Below are 14,089 nucleotides of genomic sequence, written 5' to 3'. Positions count from 1 at the left end.
TGTTAGAGTTTAGATAAATATTATTAAATGCATGAAGAGGACAGTGAATTGGCGACGTAGATACTGCATTTGTCATAAAATTAAGCGTGTGGAATACCGATGTATGTCGTCTACGTCTCAAAAGTATATTAAAATTTCTCAGGGATAAAAGTTCGGACAGTCGATGTTATTGTTTGAAATTCTATGATTAAATGCACATATAACGCATTTAAAAGATTTTTGGAATTAAGCTCTTTAGTATTTTTACAAAAAGGGGCCAAATTATGCGAACTTAACTAAAACATACCACCACCAATTTATCTATGGAATCCATCATGTCACAAGCATTATTTTGCGCTCACTGCGACGGTAGTAGAAGATTTTAAAATATTGTAAAGTTATTCGTAACCCGGGAATAATTATTGTCTATATTTAAGAATAAAATAAATAGATTTATTCGTACAATTAGTTTTATTTTTAATTTTAAAGCTATAAACTTTAGGATTTAAGGTATGATTTGAGATTTTCACGGCCAAATGTATTATAGTGATTTGTTTTGGGATATTATGCCGTATTGCGCTACCTCCTTTTTTAGCCAACGTTTCAACGTTTGGACAGATGTGTATTCTAAGGTTTTGGTGAAATGTGTGCTTATGTATGAAGATGTGATACCGTGTTGCCAGCTTCAACCCTCTAAGTGGTTTTCTGCGTTTATCATCTTCATACATACATCTTAATAATTATTCACAAAGCATAAATTTGGTGGATAATGTGGATTTAAGTCGGTTACCCTCTGTGCGTATTGACCCGTCCGACTGATAGCCAAGCGTTCTACCCATCAAACTATCGACCGCTTCATTAAAAATATGTGTAAGACATAAAAAATAGACAACGAACTATCGACTGACTCGTTAATAAAAATGGGCGTGAGATTGAACGGCACTTAGCTAGTTTATAGGAGAGATTGTACGGAGGACGGCTTATACCAAATAAGTTTGTAAAGTCTGTAATGTCTGCATAACAATGAGATTTGGCAATGTATGAAATGTAAAAACAAATAATGTCGTATTTTGTGCAAAAAGCCCGTAAAAATGATAAAGAAACAGCATGTTGTTACTTTGTACCCCTTCCTCCTCTATAAACCTGCTAATGGGAATGAATGCTGTTTCGCCGTAGTACACACGGATAATCGGTAATAAGCATTAAAAGGGGCAGGCGGGGCGTGTCGACGCACCGGCCAATTGGCCAGGTGGAAATTAAGACAGGGGTTGCTATAGTAAAGGGGTGAAATGTGCTTACAACATACCCATAAGCAGGTAGCTGGGCACAGATTGTGCATCTCTGAATAAAGGCATAAAGTGTTTTCTGCAAATATATTTAGCAAGTTTGAAAAACCTTCTCTTAAAATATATTTTTCTTAGCTGATATACATGGTGTCCGGGGGTAAAGTGCACAGACTTCGGGAGGTGATGGTAGAAGTAAAAAAAAAGTTTTTTCGAAACTCTAACTTTTTTTCCCATACTAAAATATTTTTCCGTAGAAGAATATTTATTTTCCCATACAATCAATTCAAATTTCGAAAAAGGCATCTAACTTTTCTAATTCTAAGATCATGTAGAATCACTCCCCGAAGTTAGTGCACTTTACCCCCGGACACCCTGTATAATAATTACCTTAAATAGAATGCATGCAACTGTTTTACAGCTTTTCTGCACGATAATTTAATATGAAGTAAGGTTACAATAGAGCTCACAGTAGCAGGGTCATCTCACACTCTCTTCCACTGAATACAAATTCCATAGAAGTGTTATCCACACTGATCTAAAAGAAAACTGATGTAGTCAGTTAACACTCAACAAAACTTTTATTTCCTCTATATTTAAACAACAAAACAAGAAATAACAACTAACACGTATATTAGAAACAGTAATCACTAATCTTAGGGTCAAAAACATATCCAAAAAGCAACTACAAATACAACATTTGGGCAAAAAAGCTTGCTATACTATAGTACTAAACTCTACAACAAAATCCCACTCTCATTCAAAACTCACAACATTATTATAACGTTTAAATCTCATATAAACAAGCTGGACAAAAAACCTAGGGAGATCAGAAAGAGAAAAATATACTCACACAATAAATACAGACTGAAACCGAAAACACTCAACTGCACCAAAAACACCATGTAATAAATAATATTTAAAATAATTTCTTACAAATTTAATTTACTTATTCCATATTATGCTGTCTCAGTAGAGGTAAAGTCACAAGGAGGAAATCCATAATTGGTTATATTTTGGCAATATAATACTTATGTACAAACTGATTAAATGTAAACTGACGATTTCGAGAAAATTAATAAAAAAAATAATCATTTCAGAAAAACACAACATAATATATTTATTATTACTTCATACACAGAGAAAAAATAATATTGCTAATTCATTTTAAAAACGAGATTTCAGGCCCTTAACGAATGAATTGGTAGGTTTCCTGATAAACTTTTAATAAAATACCAATGTTGTTGGAACACGTGTTAATAAAAATCAAAAATTTTTCGCTTTTTGTCATTGTATATTATCAAAACAAACGCATGTGCACGAACACTTGTTCAGATATTACGAATTTACAAAAAAATAATCAGGCCTGCAATCCTGTTTTAACCGTATTACCAATAATTTGAAGAGATACTAAATAAATTAGCAATACTTATTTTTCTATTTGTATCGTCCATACTGCTAAACATGTACGTGAAATCCTCAGCACGGGAGATCCCAGAGAGGATATCATTATCTCTAGTTATTAAGAAAAAAGGAACATATTAAAACATTTATTATTATTTAATATTATATTAGATGGGAAGGTTGACAGAGATATTGAAAGAAGGGTAAATGCAGGTAACTCCATTAATGGAGGACTGAACGCAGTTAGCGCAAACAAAAAAATGTCCAAAAAGCGAAGTCACCATGTCAGTCAGCCAGTCCACAATGAAGTGCTGGTACCTACCCTGATGTATAGAAGTGAGGCATGGAACTGGCAAAGAAAGGATTGAAGTAGTTTGAATGCTGTTGAATTGAGATCCCTGAAGCGTATGTGTGGTAAAACCATATTTGATCGTGTGAGGAATGTGGAGATCCTCAAAGAGTGCAAGGCTGATATAAGCGTAATGAGTAAGATTAAGAAAGGGATGCTTAGATGGTTTGGGCATGCAGAGCAAATGATCGAAAAAAGGAGTGTAAAGAGGATATATGATGCAAATGCGAATGGTAGCAGAAATCGGAGACGCCCAACAAAGACATGGCGCGATCAAGTGAATCCGATACTCGAGTCGGGCCATGTCAAGAGTCAGAATAAAAAGAGAATGTATGAGACGATGTATGAATGTGAATGAGGAAAGAAGTGTGTGCCAAGACCGAGTTGTTTGGTGGTCCGTCCTCTCTGCCTACTTCCTGCGGGGAAACGTCGTGATGGTTAATTAGTTAGTTAGTTATGTTATCATGAACAATCAGCTGTTCTACAAAGAATTTAAATATTCAAAAATTTTGATCAATTTCAGCAGAACCAATGCAAAATGCCAAATGTTCAAACATTCCTTCACAAAGCAGGCATCACGCATTTGGAAGGGCTGCCGTCTGATTTAAGGGATGACCTCAAAAACCACCATCACGGTAAAATAAAATTAAGGTTTCTTTGGCACACAGACACGCCCACTGCACACTTCTATCGGTTGATCTCTTCAGTGGTCTGTCCGATCGAGTGTGACGAGAGGACGCTTGAAATTCCGAAGCACCACTTAGGCACACCTTCCTTCACAGAGCAAGCATCACGTCTTTGGAAGAGTTGCCGTCTGATACAAGGGATGGCCTCAACAGAAGAAGCACTTTCTGTTCTCATCCACTTGAAATAGGACAGGGAGATCCTTCTCCAAATTCTTAAATATATGGTTTTTATACAACACGCTCTTGTGTCCTGTTCAGGGTTGATCAAAGCAAAACGAACTCTAAGCAGAATTCTTGCCTGAAGACTATGCAATAATTACAATAGCGTATTATCCAAGGTTGATATTTTCAGTTGCGAACTTACCAAATACAAGAGGTCCATAAAATAATATTTTTCTGATGGTTTGTGAATAATGTTTATGTCTCTATTGTTTATATCTCTATTATGATTTTATTTATATCTACAACCTCTCATCATGGCTATAAATGTATTGTTTTGTAAATTTTTCGTTTTATATAATATACATATTTTTTATAATTTTTTTCTGCCTTTCTCACAAATTTAATTTAGGTACTTATTCCATATTAAGCTGTCTCAGTAGAGGTAGTCACAAGGAGGAAATATATCCATAATTGGTTTTATTTTACTATATTTACTATCATCCAACATACTAATTTAGAGTGTCTGTGCTTTGAGTTAGTCCTGCATGAAATCTGGTTCAAATGAATTCATATCTGTTTTGAATTTAAGTGTCATTTTCAAAATTGGAGTTGATCGTGTGACGAATTCATACAAGCGATAAAGTACCAACCTATGATTTAATATTTTTAACCGAAAAATAACAGAGAAAAGTCAAAGATGTATTATTTTGTTCTGCATTTGAAATACATTACTTTGTAGCTTATTCCTTGTTTGTAAATTGTCCGAAGATATCCTGATTTATGACTATCTTTGGAGATTATGAAACTTTCGTCACGTAAATCTGTCAGAGTTCGCATCGCAGTACAACTTTGAATTGTCTGCGTCATTTATTATGTTTTTTATTTGGCTTCTTCCCGGTTCCGGCGGATGTGTCGCAAGTTTGAAAATTGGAATTCCGACACATAAAACAATTTCCCGGTTGTGCGCGGCGTGAAACAATTTATTACAATGGCAATACTGACAGTGGGGAGTTTGATTTTTCACCCTTAACACAATGTGTCATCGTGTGTAGTGATAAATTAATAGTGTATTATTATTGCAATAAAAAATGATAACTACTTTGTGTTAACAACATTACTTATTCACTAGCGCAGATACGTGAAAAATCACGACAGTCTGAATTCTTGACAAAACAGTTCCAATTTTGAAAATGGTAATTAAAGTATTTTTTGTGAAAAATATTATAACGTACGTAGGTACTTTATCGTTTGTCTGAATTCTTCAAACAATCAGTTCCAATTTTGAAAATGACGCAGAAATTTTTGAGTTCATTGAACCAGACTTCGCGCAGGAATAACAAATGCACATCATAACAAATTTCATGGTGACAGACAACCGAAATAAGGATGTTTGATGATTATAACTTGGTTTCGTTTTTACTCAAGCTTTATCACAGCTGCAGGATGTTAAATAACTATTAAAATTATTACTAAGTGATAAATATCTTCCTCCTTACCTTAATAACCATTTACCCAACATTAATGGCTGTTGTTTATCAGTTGTGTTCATTTAAAAAATGTTTATTATTATCTTATGTTTTGTGGAACTAATCTGTACCTACCTGATTTTCCTCAAAGGGAAAGCAACTTTCTGAGTGAATATGATGGATGTAAATCTCCATATACATAATCGTATGTTCTACTACTTATTCATCTATATTACGACAGCAGAATATACTAACCTACAAATAAACATTTATTCAGCTTTTAGATACTTATTAACAGCTCAACTCTTCCAAGATGTAAGGCCTTTTGCCATACTTTAGTCCTCCATTAGCCAAATTGCTTCACCCCATCACCTTCAGCCCGACTAAAGCAATCCTTCTCGTGCTTAGCTTATGTTTTATACCCCCGGGCGAATTCATTAGACTGAAACACCAAACAGGCCACCCCGTGTTCTTGAACACCTTGCATCAATCACGGAAGCTCATCGTTTGGCTGTTCCGTGTTCTAAACCACCTTGCACTGATCACGAAAACTAAATAACCAACATTTTTGGTTTTTTAGTCAAAAAATTAAATTTAAAGCTTCGTTTGGATGAGGAAACTTTCAGTGCAATGGAAGATTGGTCAACTTGGGTTTGTAAGGAATCTGACAGAAGTGCCCACTTGAAATGTGTAAACTAACGATTTTAACGCAGTGGTAATCTTCGAACGGTGCTACGTTTGAAAATCGCAAACAGCGGTAAACTCTTGAACTTTAGTCATAGCAGAGTTAAAATCATAACACCATTTATCTACAATGTGCAATGTACACTGAATACAATGTATTTAATTTCCGTTAATTAAATATGTAAAAGTTATACTTCAACAATTTTTATGCGTTATGACCGTTTGGTCGAGAATTATCGGTGAAATACTTTCCTAAGGTTTCCTGCTTAGTGATTGGTCGCATTGGTTTATGAGGCAGAAGTTTTACTAATTAGATTCTTTCACTCCCATTCAACGTTGGTGTGGTAAAGCCGGCCTTGAGCCTGGTTTAAGACCGTTTTAACCAAACAAACGCGATGGTTATAATTCAAGTTTTCCAGTGTTCTGACCTTACTTAATATTTACACCGCGTTTTTTAGTAAGGCTGAGAGCATGCAGCTAAAGACTAAAATTGCTCAATTTAATCTTAGATCGAATCCTCACTTTCTTCAACCTTACCGCTTAGTCCAATACTGGGGATCCCATGGTCCCACTGGCAACCCAGATATTGTAGGGACGCTTATACGGTAATATTTCCATTTAAAAATAATCGTATTGGTATGTATTTGTACCATAGACATCCAAAATGATAGACTTGTCCTAACATAAAATCTGATTATCATTTCACATGTGTAATTTCTATCACCTAAGAAATTCTAAAAATATAGTACAATAGGTTTCATATGTCTTATACTGATTTATAAATGTGGAAATTCTAACTATACGATTGTAAATGTTCTCCAAAATGCCCTGGAAAGAATCTCAGACTTGTGATGTCCCGAAAGAAACCATTAATCTGATCTGAATGCAAGTACTAATGTTATTCAAATTGACCCTGGTAATAAATTACATCTTTGCGATTCTTTAAAGTATAAAAAAACCATCCTGTCACTTCGAATGCAATCAATAATGTTCTCAAAATTTGTTTTGACAGCATCGCCATTCCATTGTAAGAATATTATGTACTAAATACACAATTTGGCTGTCCTGAAACCGGAATACTTCCCAGTTGGACAGACAAAGGTTCATTTTGTTTTGTATTGTTTGTAATTTATATATATATATAAAAAAAAATAGTCTAACAAAATATTCGATTTCGAAAACAAGCCCGAATTTTTGTTTTTTACAGCAATTTGCGCGCCATTATAAAAGGACTAGTAATTATTTGTAAGCAGATTTTATTTCAGGACCAAATAGTGATACAACCATAATTTATTGATAAATCACAGAAATGGAGACGGTCACGCCATCTCCCCGCTCCACGCAACTTGGTTTGTTCCCCTTTCCCTGATGGGCTGGTATATCAATTTGTATGTCTATGATTTGTACAAAGGATTTTAGAGCTTGGATTGCTCGAACGTAAGCTTCGTCAGCAGATATTCAAAAAGTAAAGGTCAAACTTTGAGCGCGCTTTTGGCAGAAAGTACCCACACCTTTAAAGTCTCGAAGCCGAACATATTACATCCACCCAATTGGGGCTTAAGAGAAACTTTAATATATTAAGCAATCTAAAGGTAATCTTCTAGCATTAATACGCTGTCTGCCGCATCCTCTGAGGGATCGAACCGCCCAAGCTAAAAGATCGCATGTTTTATGGTTTACATTTGCAAATTGCTGAAATAAAGTCGATTATTTTTAACACTGAACGGAGTCGTTCGGGTATAATACGCGAAATTTTAAAGTGGCAATACTCAGATACTCTAATATATTGAAAACTAAATAACTAAACATTACGTAATTTCTGACTAACTAAAACTAACAGTCACGCCTGGATATGCAGATAGGATGAAAAGATACATAATTTGCTCTTGAGCAACACTTCTTCATTAAAAAAATAACACATTTTTTGAAACATTATTTGATAAAACTGGGTACTTTGCCCGGGCTGAGGCCCACAATTTACAATTTTATAAAATTTAATAAAAATACGATATGTCATAATAAATTGAAATAAACTCATCCACGATCGTCAGTACATAATTTTACCACGCACAGGCCCCAGGAAGCTTATTTAGTCAACTTAATCAAAACCCTTTGCTGCTCAAAACAAGACAAATCGTATGATATAAAAATAAGCAAAAATTAATTATTTTATACTGATTCTAAGTAAGGGGTGTGAGGGAAGAATAAAAAATAACGTATTTAGTGTAATTAAATCAGCTGGAGGTATTTCACCTCTGGGGGAAGGCGGGGCGCATTGCCAATTAGGCTAATGGATCCCTGAACACGAAGGTGAGCTGCCCTCACCTGGAGAATGGGCAGGACTCACAATGGACTCCTGTTGTTCCTTGTCTTTCTTCTGTCTTCTTTAGTTTATGATTCTCATAATTAGCAGAACCTACTCTGATTCAAATAGGAATATCGCCCCGGTTGGCGAAATCGATCGGATTTTATGTTCATGTTAAAGCTAGCAATTAAGACTCTGCAAAATTCTTTAATACACAGACATTTACTCACCGAAGAACGTTATTTAAAATCGCGCATAACTGAGTTGATTGTCCTGATCTTTTTCAACGCCTATCATTCTGTATTCCAAATTGCAACAGCAGAAGATAATTGTTTACTTTTCACCTACCCCTTTGAAAGACCAATTATAAACAAAATTCCTTCATCTACAGATCCACAAATCATTACAGCATTGACATTTTTAACTTGATTAATAATAATGATATTTGGATAATATGATTTGTATAGCGCAGTTTTTGCGCAAAATCACATCAAGGTCGCTGTACAAATATATAATACATTTCTATAAATGTACATATGTTTTTATTCTAATTTATTTATATTTTGTAAATAATTAACTGGTAGGTCATTTGAGATTAACACTGGTTATTGTTTATTAAAGAAATTTATACACGGTTTGCACGCACAGGACATAATTGGACTTTCAGGTATTTATTTTAATAATATGTATTAATGTTCTTTAATGAGCATGTTTAGGAAAAGAAAAGCAAATTTTATGCTGGGCGGTACTACAGTACAAAGTTTTGATCAGAATTCCTCTTCAAAGTGTGATTAGGATGTATTACATGCAATACAATAATGTTACTCTCAGACAAGTATATTTAATTTAAGGGTGTGAGAGCTTAAATATGTAAGTTTTAAGTTTAGACCTGAATTCTGTTGGACTTGTTAACGATCTTAGTTCGGGAGTTTATTCTAAGCCTTCGGCCCAGATGCTCCGAAAGCGCGATCACCAACCTTAGATGTATCTAGTTTGCGCTTAGGTTCCATCAATCTGCTATAGCTGATGATGTTGCTGATCTAAGAGTTGACTGGCTCAAACCAGTGTTTTCTGGGACGCACAGTTCAGACATGTAGGGTGGTGTATTTCATCGATGGATTTAAACACCATCCAGCACACATTGGTACTGGATTATTTCAAGGCACTAAAGCCAGTGAAGGTAACGAAGGTGTTCTGAAATGTGCGAATATTTAGACACCCCGGTTATGAGCCATGATGCTACATTAAACACTGATTGAAGTTTGTCAATTTGATATTTTGGAAGGCTGGCATAAATGCCGTTGCAGTAATCGAGACGTGAGACTACGTAAGAGTTGATAAGTAGTTTTGTTGCTTCTGTAGGAAGGTTTCTTCGGACAGACTTGAGTTGTCTTAGTTGAAAAAAACTGGTACTTACAATCCTATTTATTTGACTTTTAAACGAAAAGTCCGAATCTATATTGACACCGAGAAGTTTGGCTGTTGTTGATTGAGGGACATAAAACGAATATCCTTTACACAACCGCATTCAATCTACCTTCCCATCTACTCCCGTTCTTTGTCCCTTTATCCAAATCCTATATTCTACCCCACCCTCCCCACTCCCTCTCAAAGTATTTTTTTAATGAAAAAAAATTAACTTATATTGTCACATTTTACTTGTATCATTTACCTACTTAAAAACAACAGTGGAAAGTTTTATAATTAGCGTAATTATCTATTTTTATTTATAAATTATGTAAATAGATGTGTAGATTTGCTGTAAATTTCACCAACCAATGTTCGTTTGTTTAAAATCTTAAATTTTCGACATTTCTTCACTGATTGCTTTGAAATTTAGACACAATTCGAATTCAAATACGCGTGTGTTTTTATACACCTACATTATAAAGATGTCACCTGTGACAGGTAAAAAAATGTTTTTTTAAGCTGCGCCATCTGTTAGAATTAAAAGCAACAACTATTTCTCCCTCTGCACAGACAGACTGAGCCACAGCAAATCGTGGCGGGGTATAGCTAGTAATAAATAAAATAAATAAAAAAAAATTTCAAAAAAAGGCTTCTCAAAAATACCAAAAAGGATCTATCGAACGATGGGGTGTTTTCGATTTGACCATTCGATTTAATTAATATCATTCCTCAAAGTATTAATATGAAAACATATAAACTGCTTATTGGGATTTAAAACCAATAAATCCACCTAGATTTCACCGTTATATATATATATATAATACATGCATATTATATTTATAGAAAAGTCTAGCAACGCCAGGTACATGTTAGCTAGTTAACAATATTTCAGATCAGTAATTTTTTCAATGTATCTATTCCACGAAATACCAAAATTTAAAACATTAATTCTCTATTGATTTTGTCTAAAACCGTTGCTCTATAAAAGCGTATCGACAACATGACATGATTGGCTTATTATACTTAAAAGCGTTGAGGATAGAGTGTCACAATGTTTTATCCTGCTTTGTCCACGTTCATGCATAGACATACGGAGAAGTTTAAATGGCTGTAATGTATAAATGGATAACGACAAAGGGACTTGGCACTCACATTGCAAATGTACCTACTTAATTTGAAAAATTAATACATGATATTGCAAACATTCCAAAACAAACATAGGTCATCATGTGATGGTAAATAAATAATTACACGATCAAGTCATATTATTCCATAGTTTCCATTGTGAAGCATACCCTGCGAAAAGATAGGATCGCTTCACAACCGTCACGAAAGGTTAGATTCCATTCGCGGAATAGCAGCGGGGGCGTGATTTAGCGTGCATTAAGATTAGCACACCATTTACCTTAAACCCCATGCATCATATTATATTCCTCTTTTAATAAGCTAATGGCTTCGATTAGGCTAATCGTGTGGCCCTTTGAACTCGCGAGGTTGCTCCGGTACCTAAGGCCCTGGGCACACGGAGCTTCACAAAATAAATTGATCACTGACACAAATCACTAACCAGTTCGCGAAGAGTCAGGACGGCGCTCATTTGAAAATAAATTCATTTTTGTTTGCAAAAATCAAAGGCAAAACAAGTGAATACATATGATAAGCCATTTCATGATTTAAAGATGTGAGTGAGACCAAAATTTTCTTCATATTTTAAAACTAACTAACTAACCAACACACCGTTTCCCCGCAGGGGTAGGCAGAGAGGTCGGACCGTCAAACAACCCGGTCTTCGCACACACTCCTTGCCTCATTCACATTTACACACCGGCTCACACATACTCTTCTATTATTCTGACTCTTGACATGGCCCCGACTCAAGTATCTGATTCACTTGATCATGCTATAATTTCCTCGGACGTTCCCGACTTCTTCTACCATTTACATTTGCGTCATATATTCTCCTTACACTCCTTTCTTTGTTCATTCACTCTAAAAGCCCAAACCATCTGAGCGTCCCTTTCTTAATCCTACTCATTGTGCTTACATCAGCCTTAAATTTTTTGCGTATCTCCACATTTCTCTCACTATCATAAATGGTTTCACCACAGGAATCTCATTTCTACAGCATTCAGTCTACTTTCATCCATCCTTTTCCATTTCCATGCCTCACTAGCTAGATTCGCACCTATGGACAGTTTTTTTGGTTAGCACCAACAGCGTTCAGTCCTTCATTAATGGAGTCACCTGCAAGTGCCCTTATTTCAATACCTCTGTATTGTTTTCTATTTCTTCTATAATGATAATAATTGTAATTGTCAGACTATAAAAATATTATTAACTTTCATTATAACTAGCTCTCTAATTAAAAATTTAGGCGTATTAGATCTATCAAAAAAATTATATATAAAAATGCAAAAATCAGTCATTTTAAATACATGTAGGATAACGAAAGATTTTTTAAATATTTATGCTGAGGGATCAGTAGGATTTATAGGCCCTGTTAGGAGTTCTACCGAGCCGAACCCTCTGATATGAAAATATCTGGAGTCGGTGAATTATTTTCCCATTTGATCTCTGGTTAGTTGACGTGTTGTTCTTGTATTGTTTTGTATTTATTTTGCTTATATAATGCACTTGCATAATGTTGATTGACTAGATGATCATTTGTGGAAAAGTGTGGGGAAGGGTTTAGTTTTTCCTATGGGGAAGATTTAACCCGGACATAAAATCGGAAAATATAGTTACGGAGATTCACTACTGTAATCATTATCAGCGTCATCACAGAAAACTAGCGATTTCGAACACTTCTGAAAAGACCAATTCAGTTTCAATTGAGTAGCTCCGTGTGTACAGGGCCTAAGTGTGGCGAGTGTACTTCAGTACTTGTTCAGACATAACTCATAATATGTTTTCACACTTCTTCTTCAAAGGTGCCCACCTACGTCAGAGTTTCATTAATAATTTCTTCCTACTTAATAAATACGTACATAATACCAGTATTTTCAACCTTGTGTTATTGATTTTATAATAATAATGTGATGGCATACATATCCATTCACAGATTACCACTTCTTACATTTCTAAGAAATCAAAGAAAGAGTTAATAGCCGCATTAATATTTTTTACGTACGAGCAATAAAGGAGTAAAACCGTGCGTAGGTACCTAATTTATTTATTTTTGATTTTTTAAATTTATTAACATAAAGTAAAAAATTTATTGCATAAAATCTATGAAATACAACCAAAGCGCTCAACCCACTTCGCTAGGAGGCGATAGTGTAGCATGTTGCCATCAAAATGTATGGGAAATGTCTGTAATTTGAGATATTATTAATATTATAGGGTATTTGAACATTTGGGCTAACATGAACAACAAAAACAAGTGATTGTAAAGATTTAAGATTATTAATATCGTCTAAAATAAGTGACTTACCAGCAGAAATTCCTATATTCTTGTACATACCGTATCGTATGGGCAGTGTAAAAGAAGTTCAAAGCTTACCTGAAAACAAAGAAAACGCATTCATTAGATTATGTGAAAAATATTGCTAAAATATTTGTATAAATTATTTATTTAGTGTGAAATATGTTATTTAGTATGAAATAAATTATGTGGTAGTGTGAAAACGACGGGGAAGATGATTTTACCTTATACCTGACTATTTAAACCTTATCACTAAAACAATAAAAGCTACATACCAAGGTGATACTACCTAGGTATATGGTGAAAATACCATCCACGCTGGAACAGAAGTATTTGTACGTTTTCATTGACCTTTTCATCTCTTTTTTATCGCTTTCCTCATTGATTCCTATCGTCCACATCTTGCGCTATTTCTGTGCCCTGACTCGATTGCATGACAAATCTCTCTAACCGTACCCTTTTTCATTTAATAGAAGTATGTACGATATTTCGATCAATGTAAAAAAACGCATGGGTTAAATTAATCTGAACGGATGGGTTTATCTAAGATACCATCTACATAGGTTGTAAAAATATTCGGGTGGAACTTTGTTATCACACCAAAAATCAGTCACAATTACGGGAAGTAATTGAAAATAATGTTAGTAATTCAAAAATGGTAGGTATTGATAAAAATGAGGAATTTAATTAGGTGGCAATAGCTCAATTTATAAACCAAACACTCCCGGTAACACTTGAGAATGGGTTTTGGGTTCGAACGTTACGTTTTTATTTCCTGTGTCTTCATCAGGTGTGTTCAGGGCCTGGTCTACCACGTTGCTCGTCAAACTGAGTTAGGTTTGCGCACCATTCAGCTGTGATCTCATTATCCTCTCTGCATCGCATCAAACCCAGAAAATAACGTAAACCCTATTCGAATAGACCTGCACAGTGCACA

This window comes from Hesperophylax consimilis, chromosome 12, assembly GCF_061612785.1.
Source record: "Hesperophylax consimilis isolate HC1 chromosome 12, BYU_Hcon_1.0, whole genome shotgun sequence".
NCBI classification, from domain to species: Eukaryota; Metazoa; Arthropoda; class Insecta; order Trichoptera; family Limnephilidae; genus Hesperophylax; species Hesperophylax consimilis.
The sequence above is the reverse complement of the archived record's forward strand: the minus strand, read 5'-3'. Positions refer to the sequence as shown.